General features: G+C 38.2%; 1 protein-coding gene across 1 annotated transcript in view; it reads left to right on the top strand.

Annotated features, from left to right (window-relative positions):
- grk6 (G protein-coupled receptor kinase 6) overlaps positions 1 to 12,102 on the top strand; it is a 48,658-nt gene that overhangs the window by 10,129 nt on the left and 26,427 nt on the right. The gene's annotated exons all lie outside the window — the stretch shown is intronic.

Here is a 12,102-nt window from a genome sequence, read left to right as displayed (position 1 = left end):
TTTGAAATGGATTCAAATATCTTGTATCTTGTACGACTTGGTTGTATCTAAGCATCTTTTTTTGCTAAAAAAGTCCTGTGTAGCTAACACCAGACCTTGATATTGGCATGTTGGCTATTTTGTGGGTTGTGCAGATAAGTTCAAGTCAACTTGCTCCTTGAGCTGGAAATCAGACAGTTGTAACTATCACTGGGTATCGTTTAAATAATTATGATACCACTGTCGATACCAATACTACATACAACATGTTTTTGACCATAACTTAAGAACTTCAGATTTCCACCTTAATTGTATAGATCTTCGTTGTGTGAAGCGTCCACGTTTTCACAGACATTGGATGTAAAAACTGTAAGTGCAACTGGACTGGTGCACAGAGGCGTACATCCCCATGACGATTTATCTAGTTTGTTGCTGTCATCTTACATACACAGAAATAGACATACAGATAAAAACAAGGACAGCAAAGCTGCAAAATATTTAACATAAATATTTAAGTGCTCAACCTGTGCATAGAGATGATCTTAAAATGTTAGAAAAACAGTGTCTATTTAAACGATAGAATATGTAATTTAAAGGAACAATAGATGTTAAGTGTTAGAGGGTTATTGTTTGGGAAATGCTCCTGACACTGTGTGACTGATGTCAACTGTGCAACACTTAAGACAGATTAGTTAGTTATTTTTGGATGCACAGATATACTGAAACTTGATCAAGTCATATTTTAATGTTTCAGTGTTTATTAATGTACAGATTAAGTTTCACGGAGTTTATATGATCAATGTTGATTTTTCATTTCCTCTGTGTATTTGCAGTGGCCCAATAATAGTCTACTGTACAAAAATAGACATCCATATGTTAGATATCCACACTCCCAAGCAGCAGATCTCAGGTTACTCATAAAAAATGAAGAAATGGATGGTAAACTCTTTGTCCCTGTCATAAAAATGACTTAATTAATACATGTGGAGCTCATTAACCATATCAGGAAATCTGCTCTTTGGCCAAAGACACTGAATGCAAGTACTTGGATAAAATGTTGTCCATAAAGAAGTAATTCCATTACGTGACTCCCTATAAAACCACAAATTTTGACATTGTCCCAAAGCTCAGTTTCCACGTAAGAGCAGAATGAAGCAGAAAACATGGGGAATATGTGCACCCCCTCAAAAATGATGTACAGCACAATTTAGTGCAATAAACTTATTGAATATAAGTTTTAAAATGTTCCAATAACTTAATGAATAATAATACATTTTGAAGCTGGTTGGTGATCTTTTTGACTTCAGGTTCGGATTTGACTAATATTGTGCTTCTTTTGTCATCGGCTGATTGAGGCGGATGTAGTAGTGTAACCATGCATTGATCTGGATTCATTTCGATTCGATTCAGTGATCGACAGTACAATGTCATTCATGCAAAGTGAACACATCAATACATATCATCATCATTAAGATGTGCCTTTATTTTGAAATTTGCATGGCACCGGTGTCACCTCCTTACTTACAGAGCTAGCACTAGGCAGACAACAGCAGCCAAACAACCAAGAAAAAGACAATGAGGATATTTATCATCTCAAATAGATCTCAGGTCGCTGAATTGAATCAAATTGAAATCATATTATGGCAGACTTTGTAGTATCAGCAAATATCGTATTGTTGTCCAACAAATCGATATAACATTGTTTTCTAATAAAACTTGTGATTTACATCTGGAGGCGGATGATGACTGTTGTGTTTTGTAATCCCAAGACTTCCTGTCCAACACATGGACAGAACAGATAGAGTGTTCTTGTAACTTCTGTTTTTATTTTCCCTTTTCACTTTTTTTCTTTAGTTTCCGTTTTACGCAAGGATATTCTCAAGACACTCAGCTGCTTTGTCACAAGCATTCAGTGACTACCAGTCAGCTCATACTCAATTTCAGCTGTCACGCTTTGATACTACGCTCAAAGACAGGCAGCTAAAATCTGTCCTAACTTGACTACTTTCACACAAAGCAGATGGCTCATCCAGTTTAGAGATGTCAAGTGAATGAGGGCTGCAAAAAACAACTGAACTTGCTCAAGTGGTAACGCAGAGGAAACTGTGGCCTGCACGGAAAGAGGAAGCAGACTGGTGTTTTTGCAGTTTCAACCAGCAGTATGGTTGCTGTGACAGGTCAGAGACGGAGCCCAGAGTGAATGATAGCAGGCCAGACAGAAGAACGCAGATAGACAGGAGAGGATGTGCTTGGGCGATGAAAAAAAATTGCTGGTGTAGCAGCTGAAAAAAGATCTCACCTGTGGTGTGTCTTAAGACCTCAATATGAACTTAGAAAAAAGAATGTGAAATACAAAAGAAACTATTCATGTTATTATTTACGTCTTTTCTACACTGCCAGATTAATTTTCAATATATGATACATACTGTATATAAACCTGTATATGATTGCATTTAAGTTTTAGTCAGTTTTAAACGTCTTTTTTAGTGATCAGGCCACCAGGATTGTTATGAGCAAAAGCTTTCTTAACTGCAAATTCAACAAGTTCTAATGAGTTTCATTTCATGTTCATGTCTTTCAGAGGTTTGATAATTTACCCAAACCAAGATTAACTCGCTGTGTGCAAAAATGTGGTTTGTTTAGCTTTGTTTTCATGATTAGTGAAAGCCATTTATCAAGCATTCCTATGTCCCCAAGGTTAGGTGTTTTCCAGATTTATATGTCACATAATGGGAACATGACAAATGGCCCTATGTTCTTCTGGTCCTAAGTTCCTCAGCTCTGTATAGAACAAAATGGGAACCTGAGAAAGACGTTTAGGATAGGTGACTGAAATCATGACTAAGAGTGATGAAATTGTACTGGTACAGGTCTTTGGTAAAGTATACTTTCTGTTTATGTTTGTGTCAATTTGCATTTTGTATTTAAATCCATCTATGGCTCTTTGTCTTATATGTGTTATGTGATAATATGTGTTATAAGACTAAACCAAAGCTATTTTAGGGTCCAAAAATTAAAAAAAAAAACAAATTGAACTGGGAAACATAGGGTCTTTAGAACATAGGCAATTTCCCCTTGAGACCAACAAACAAAACAAGTTATTTTTAGAGAGCCATCGCTCTGTTTCCAACGGTCGATTGTGCCACCAAAACTGGATAATTTTTAGCAAAACCTGATGTTTTCCTAACCACAACCAAGTGGTTTTGTTCATAAACAAATGTTAGAGCTCCATGGTTTGCAGAAACATATAATGCCAACATTTACTTTGCCTTTTGAGTTGCAGACCCTGGCATATAAGACATTGATTTTTATGAGATGAAAAGGGCTTATATTACAGGTTTTACTCAGCTGTTGTGATATTTCTGCAGTTTTGTAGGTTTTGTGTGAAACTTTGGGAATTGGCTGTTCAAAAACAACTGCTGTTTTTCTGTCTTTGCTTTGTGTTATTTTTTATCTTTGTGCAGCTCAGCAGATTGAGTATTGCGATGCTATATACCAGTGAAGATATAAAGCACTGATAAAGCTGCAGTGTGGGATTGTGATAAATCTCACCGCAGCCAGGAAGTGAATAAGACACTTCAGAATGTGTGCAGCAGAAGTATAAGAAACGTAAACTGTGTTGGGGAAGCAGTGTGGGCTCATTTTCAGAATATAATGCTGTTGCTTTGGTTTGATTGGTGGAGATGGTGGTGGACGATCTCTCAATCATCCAAACCTCCTCCAGTCCTGCAGATCAGTTATGAAGTTTTTCCTCACATCAAACCTCTCTCTATGAGATTAAGAGTTTATATAAGTGATGGGGTCAGTCAGGACTTGAATGAACTATTTCAATCAAGATCAATTAAATCGATTTTTTTATAAAGCCAATGCTAGTACCAAGAACTGCGATTCACACTTATCTAAAATCTCTCTTACCTCGCCTGAAGCGATGAGAACAGTTCTGGTGATATAACCTTGCCAGCTACATACAACTACTCCTTTGTTTCTTTTTTAATGTGTCAACCTCTGTCTGTGTCTTTGTTTCTATATTTAAGATCAAACTTCACAACTGTGATTTTAACTTATCTTTTTAATGTATAAATATAGTCAGCATCTCCTATTGAAAGCATACAGCTGCTCTTTGTTTCAGTTATTTTCTATAGTCCCATGATGAGATGAAAATCAATGACTTAACAATGCACTATTTGATTTTAGTGGTCAAAAGTCAAGGTCACTTTGACCTCAACAATATGTTTTTGGCCATCTCAAAACATCTCAACACAACTCAAAAATTCATATGCATATTATGAAACAATTTCTCACAAATATCTAATAGGATACACTGATGAAATGATGGAATTTTATATCCAAAAGGTCAAAGGTCATGTTTAATGTGATATCATAATTCTCTGCAAAAACAATTTTCTGGCCATTACTCAACATCATAACTCAGGAACAGAAGGGGAGACATTTAGTTGGGTACTGAATTAATTCTGACACTAATTTTGTCACCTTGAATCTGTGAAGATCTTCTGTGCTGCAGGTTGAAGATTTGTGTGAAGCATCCATGTTTTAGAATAAGTTGCTTTTTGCAACAACTTCCATATTTGAAGCATTGTCAGCTGTCATGGCTACGTATGACTCCAGACAGACATGTATTTAAACTGCAACTTTACTGGTCCGTGGAGGCATACAACTGTGAAACATAAATTATAGCTTTTTTCATGTAGAAACAAAATACACAACATGCCCCAAAGTAAGATGATACTGTCCCACACTTAACTGTTCTTTTGCTTTGTTTTTTTTTATTCCTGTAGACCACAAACATAGTTACATGTAGAAATAATCATAATTTAATGCTCAAAATAGCTCAGAGAAATTGTTGTCACACACTTTTTTCATATCTTTCAGCCTTTTGTTTGTGTGTTGGTGTTCTGTTGTGAACCGACCAAGTGGTCTGACCTCCCCTGAAGGTTAACTATAGCAACATGTGATGTCAGTGTGATGTGAAATATTACCACTGATGTTTACAGCAAAGTTCCCATCCGTTGGCAGCAGTGTTTGTGTTTAAAGGAGCTGCATGCAGCCTGTTCATAGTATACATCCATACATGGCACCCAGACCATGCAGAGTAAACACACAGGCCACATTGTTAGGAAGACATCCATTAAAGAAGAAGCACAGAGGCCCGGCTGATGGTGACCAGTGATAAAACTCATGCTGCCTGAAGGCGCAGTGTGGCGACAGACAGGCGGGTTAGGATCAAAACTGGGAACCACAAGGATGACTTTATGTACAGTGTGTTTGTTTGGGCTTCTACATCAGTTAGTTCTGTGAAATAAGAATATTACAGTTTTAATTTTACACTGCAGGAACTTGCAAATTGCACCATCACACACTGTGGCCCCAAAGAGACTTTTCCCCCTTGACTTACACCGAGAAAAAAGACGTCTGTAAATCAGTGGATGCATTTTTTAAACTGTTACAACCCCTGTGAAATGACATACATTTAGTACATTCAGTCTGATAAAATTTAAAAGTATTGAAGAGCCACATAATTGAATAGTTTTATCACCAGTCAACTTCACAGAACACCAAACCACAAGTAGCCAACTACAGGCCACACAGTGCAGAATCAGTGCCGATCATCTGGGTAATTTTATATGTGACACTTGAACCATTTGGGCTTCATGAGTCACTGAGTACCTTTAGTAGGAATGAATGAGGCCTGCCCCCAAAGCTGCATCCAGGTGTCTTTATACATCCATGACTGTGAGTGTGTAAGGACGCTGAGAATAGCACTGTATTTATCTAAATGCACTGTTAGCATTTAAAATATTTTACCCAGCATACAGAGAACCCCAGTAATGAGTCCTTAAACCAGGAAATTCATTAGCATTCAGCACCTCCAGTTTCCTTGTCTCAAAGTCAGTAGGTTTTTTTGAATAGGCTTTTGGTTAGAAGCCTTAAATAAGGTCTGAGGTTAACACTATCTTAAGAGACTTAAGATTGTTTTTTTTCTCCATCTATGTCAGTAAATAGCCCATGGATGTCTTGCATTAGTTGAGTTTTAATTCTCTGTTTCCATCTCTGCACATCTCATTTCCAACATGTTTTCATATCACACAGTCATGCAACAGCAGGTGCCAACAAACCAAATTATCAGTTTGTGTTGTCAAGTTATTTTGTGCTTGAGTTAAGTTTTCACAGGTAGCCAAAATGACCTGGCCCAGCATCGGCCCAAACTAAGCATGCTTGAAGAAATAAGTCAGGCCACATTTGGTTGCCTGAAGAATTTGGAGGAACGATGCCCCAGAATTGGGCCAAATAAAGTGGCTTGATTCCAGCTGCCGATATGCCATCACTGGTTTAATAGGATGGCAGTAGCCTCATTTTCACAGCTCTTCAGATGTGGTGCAAATGGAAATAAGAGCATGAAAAGAAACTTTTGCATCCTGATTCCATTTCTGATTTAATTCCAGAGATTATTTGGCCAAACAGGGTAATAATAGTCCCTTCTGGTGCTAAAATATCCTGTATGCTAAATGAAGTGTGGCTGAAGCAGTGCGTGCTCATGTGATGAACATCAGATGTTGTTTTTCTTCCGGAAACCTCAGCCGAGCCTCCCTCTCCTGAAAGGTGCTATGCAAATAAGCTTTGATTTGACTGAGTTCAGTCAAACATGCTGTCTCACATACTGTGTAACACAAAGAGGCAGGAAGTTCAGCATGTAGCTGCACAAAACCACAAATGTTATGAAAAGCTAATGTCCCAGTTAGAGGAGGAGACAAAATATAAATGTTAGGAAAAGGAAAGTAAAAGGTGAGGATCAGAGAGAGAAATGGAAATAAGACAACTGATAAGATGAACAAAGAATAGAGCTCAGTAATTATTCAGCTCTGAAAATCCTTGTCAGTTTTTTGTGAAACCAGAAGAAAGAGGTGAGTGGGAGGGAGTCTCGAGAAAGACATTCAGGAAACTGTCAACTTCCTTATTTGTCAGAAACAGGTTGTTCTTTTTTCTTTTCGTATTGTCTCCTTCTGTCTCCTCTGACTTGTATTGTACTTCTGCAAATTCTCAGACAGAGAATGAGTAAACACAGCAGAAACAAACTGAGCAGAAAAAAAAAAAAAAAAAAAAAAAATGTTTGGTGTAGAATTGTATATATCACACAGCCAATATGCAGCATGTGTCCTGTATTTATGTGGCACTTTTTTGCATTGTTCAGATGCATTTCTGCTAATTTTTTGGTCTAAAATTGTAAATGCATTATTGAAGTGTTGGATCACCCAGTTTGATAAACTCTTCACTATGACATAAAAAACATTGTTTGCAGAACATTCAACACCAAACATTGAGTGCAGACTTCCATGTGAGTCTTCTGCTCAGTCTGTTTCTGCTGTGTTTACTCATTCTCTGTCTGAGAATTTGCAGAAGTACAATACAAGTCATTTTTAAGTGGACGCGGCAGATTGGTCAGCTGCTGCAGACACAGTGGGAAAAGAGCGTGTGATGTCTGAATGACTGCTGGAGGATTCTTTGGAGCGAAAACAGCTGTCTAACTTTGTAAGATGCTCCAAGACAATCTGACAATATCATCAGTCCTCAGTGAAAGTAACAAGCACAAATGACATGTCCTGGTCACACTCACTGAGTTCAGTGATTTTGGTGATGATATTGCATCAATGCCACATCAATGTCACACTTGTTGAAGGAAGTGGAAGTTTGGTGTTTATGTCACATATTCTCAAAATGCACTTTTGTTTGTAACAACACATCAGGTATCTAATGGTTTGCTGCTGTTGTTAACTTTCTCTCCTGGTGGTTTTGCTGCTATTGTCCTGCTCTTTGAGAGACACGTGCAGGAAATTCAGAGCACATGTGCTTGTTCTCTGTACAAATAGCGAATGAAAGCACCTTGGGTCCTGATAGATGCTGGCTCCTCTCCTCCTCCTCCTCCTCCTCCTCCTCTTAGATGCTCTGGGCCCTTTATCGACAGACCATTAGAGAAACTCGATCTTACGGTAAACATACAGGTCGACGCTGGCTTTAAAGTCCAGCTGCAGAAAGCTTTTTTGTAAGCAGCTCTGTGCAAGAATGTTTACATCAGGCTTGGGTGATATGACAAGATTATCGTTCAAAATGATATTGGTTTGCCACAATAGTGGTCATCACGTGTTCACGATAACAGTCACATGTTCAGATATGCAACACGTGTTATGAATTTGCATAATGTTCTGCCTCTCTCTTTTTCCCTTGCCTTCTGTATGGTTCATCCATAAATATAGAAGTACAAAAGAAAATGGTGATTGTTGTTAGTTCTTTTTGGGGCCAAAAGGTGTGTCACACTGACTGGTTTGGCAGCTCTTTTTTGGCCTGTTTGTGTACCTACTTTCTGCATCAAACAGAGAAATCCAATCGTACACCAATCCAAGGTTCTCTCTTTCACTAAACAAAGACTTACATCAGCTTAACTGCCTTAACTCATAATAAAACACATGTCATTCTCATGAAAACTGCCTCACTCAGTTAGTCTTCTTAGTCCTTAAGTTAGTAAATCCATGGTTTCAGCAAACACGAACTTTGGTTTGGATAAAATGTACCCTTTATTCACTAAGCAAGATGTGAAATCATACTGATTTGCACACCATTTATATCTGTGTTCTCTGCCTCCACCAATCAGCAGCTTTTATTTGTTCCTCGGAGGCAGCGACAGTAACATCAAATTATGTTTTAAACAAATATGCAATCAATGGCAGCAAAACAAACAGGGAAAATTTGGGTTCTGTTGATATTTTAAAAGTAAGTGATAGCTTATTTGAAAATGTACATCTCCACTGCTTGTTTGGTCATCACTGCAAAACCTCACCTCAGTGACTTTCTGGAGGTTGGTTTGTTTATATGACATAACTGTTTATTTCTTAGTCAAAAAAGTAGGAGAGACCAGCCTTTTTTTGGCCGTGCTTAATTTTGGGAATGTATTATATATGAATGCAGCCCCCCAGTGTTTGCATGCTCTGGACTCTGTGTGTGGTGCAATGATCACAGCATGCCCTTGTGAAAAATAGAGCTTATAATCTATACATTGGGGCTACTTTGTTGTGGGTATATGCTTCCCCATACCAGATCTGTTTATATTTATGTGTGCTATGTGGCTCTCTTCTCAGCTTTTATTTTTTTTAATCATATCTAATTTTTTTTCTCTAAAAGGTATATCAAAAGGAAAGGAATTTCAATATCACCAACCTAGTTAACATACATCTTCATTCTGCATTCGACAGCACTGAGCAACTTCAATGCTGGGGAAACTAATCTCTTCGCTGATACATATGTTGCAATTTCTTGTGTTGAGTTGAACTCAAGGCTGACATTTAAATGACTGTAAAATCAGAGATGTGCGGATTGATCATCGTCATCAGAGCAGCAGCAATTCTGGTTTGGATTCAGGTGATTCAGGGAAAAAATAACTAGATATCCATAAAACTATATTTAGTTGCAAAGTTGAAGGGTTTTAGACATGTAGCCTTCTTAAATGACCACTCTTACAACTGCCTTTCTATAGCTTTGTCACCTTGTAGTTGGTTGTGTACAACAACATCAAAAAGTCCCTTCAAAAGGGTTTCCAGCCATGTTAGTGGCTTCTGTGAGATTATTCTTAGTCACAACAGCTCCTTTAGTCAAATGCTAAAGTCATTAATATTCTTCCACTGGGAAACACTAATGTCTGTACGAAGTTACATGGTGATCCATCTAAGAGCTGTTGAGACATTGTGGACCAACATGATGGACCGAATGACTAACCCTGGAGCTGCGCCGCTAGCAGAATCCACTGAAAAGAGTCAGCTTGTTTACTTCTGTCTTCTTCCCCCGAATATTCTATGAAGAGATAAGAGGCAAAGTGCCAAGACCTCAATCCAGTTTCAAACTGGTGCCATCATAAATTCACTGCAGGGACCTTGAGGCCTGCAGGAGGCCTGACAGAGGCCTCTTTGTGTGAGCTCTCTGTGTGATGATGTACAGCATGTTCTGTACAGTCCTGGAGCTCCTTTCATGTACATCACACCTCCACTGATCTATTGAGAAAGTCCACTGATCCACAACCACATAATGAAAAGTTCCCAGAACAGGGGGATGTTAGATTTCGCGCATGAGTAGCCAGAGTGGGATTGGCCAAGTAGCTTCATGAACTGTAATGAAGCTAATTTTTCAGAGGAGAATAATGGGTTCAGGTTTAATGTAAACAAGGCACTATAGACCGTTACTTAAAAATGTTAATTATTAAGTCTTAAAGTCATAGAACAACCTGATGAGTTTCTTGTTGTTGCCTTTTTTTTGTTCATCTTTGCCTTTGACTTCTGTCTTCTGTTTTTTTCTCAGCAGTTTTCTTCATTGTTCTTTTTGCCTTCGGCTCTCATTTACTTCACTTTGCAGCAGGACAGGAAGTATGTTAGGGCAGAGAAAATACATAATTAGAGTAGAACAGAAGACAACAGAGAGGATGTATCAGCGTAGCAGAGAAAAAGAGAACGGTGGAGCAGAAAAACCTCCTAAAGTGGGTTCAAACAGAGCATCAGTTACCATCAGTCACTGTGTCATTGATGGGAAATGACTCAGCAAAGTGACAAGAAAACATCAAATTTGCAACAATTGAAGGTGCACTCCACCCGAGTCGTGCTCAATTACTGAAGCAAGCAGGGAGGATGGGAAGAAAAGATGCTATTGGTTGCATGTAGAACTTCAATGATTGTTAAATTAATCGATTAGTTGTCAACTATTGACAACTATTTTGTAGCTTCCGATGCATGCTGCTACTACCTGCTTGCTCCCTTTTCTAAAGTCACCACTTCATTGTGAACACAGCAAATTAAAAAGAAAATCAGAAAATACAGGCAGAGGTCAGAGTCTCTGCAGAAAAAAGCACCGCAGCACACCTTTACTGGGTCATAATTGAGGGATGACATTTGTAGGAGTCTATATATTGTTTTTGAGGAAAATCCTGCATAGTCTACATTTAGGCCATGCTTGTGGAACATTTTTTAATGTTAACACATCTATCCACTGGTTCCGGCTGTGTTACGGCTCAGTCACAACTCATGCTTTCAATGTCCACTGGAAACATTTCAGGGACAGCATTCATGTTTATTTTATCTGACAGTGTCCTGATCATAGAATAATGATTTCTTTCAATTTCTTTTCTGCAGCCCAGCAGCTTGGGAAACAGGTGTTCATAGACTGGAGTCAAATTTCATCCACATTACTGTTGTAATGACAAAAGAGACAGAGATTTATTTTTTTTAAAGAGAAAATGGAATTGAATGTTAGTGTGAGTGTGTTAAAACACAGATAGCTGGAGAATGAACAGGGACTGAGTCTGTCCCACCAACTGCAAACACAATAAAAATAGCTTAGTTTTGTGGTGAGACAAAGGCAGAAACAAAATGCATTTTTAAATATCAATTCAAAGTTGTTTTTCCAATAAATATAAATATTTCTACACATGCACAAGTGATTTTCAAGCTTCAGAGAGGCAAGCTGCTGTAGCAATAACATATCCAGGATGCTTGACCATCAGCAACTTTATGGAGCAACATTTCCTAGTGAAAGGATCCTAGGTGTGTGTGTACAAGCACGTAGGGGGACATGATACACATTCAAACTGCAGACGGTGCAGTACATTAAAGCAATAAAACACAAAAGAGGAATTAAGCAGTAAAGGTTATGGAGGATGAAGACTTGGGTGTAAACAAGCCAGGGTTCAGAATATTCAAAAAGTTGTATTGTAAATGCAAATGTGCATGTTGCAAATGTTTTCCAAGGAAGGAAATAATATTTACACATTTATTAGGCCAGAATAATGCATACAGTGGGGTTGTGGTGCAAGACAATGAACATGAACAGCAATTTGTTTGTCTAGAAGTACAGAGAAAAAAGAAATTACTACGCCTAGTGATAGCTGTTTTACAGAGATAGAGACAGAAAGCAGTAACACAGTGACTTGTTGTGTTACAATCCCATTGTTGTGTTTAGGAGTTTTTCCTCAAGTTGGGACTTGCCTTGAGGTGTTGCCTGTGAAGCCCTGACACTGTGTGATTTAGGGTCATACCAAATCGATGAAAAATGTTTGACTTGCAGATCGTTTTGCTC

Source organism: Plectropomus leopardus, chromosome 13 (genome assembly GCF_008729295.1).
Source record: "Plectropomus leopardus isolate mb chromosome 13, YSFRI_Pleo_2.0, whole genome shotgun sequence".
In the NCBI taxonomy this organism is placed as follows: Eukaryota; Metazoa; Chordata; class Actinopteri; order Perciformes; family Serranidae; genus Plectropomus; species Plectropomus leopardus.
The sequence above is the reverse complement of the archived record's forward strand: the minus strand, read 5'-3'. Positions and strand labels throughout refer to the sequence as shown.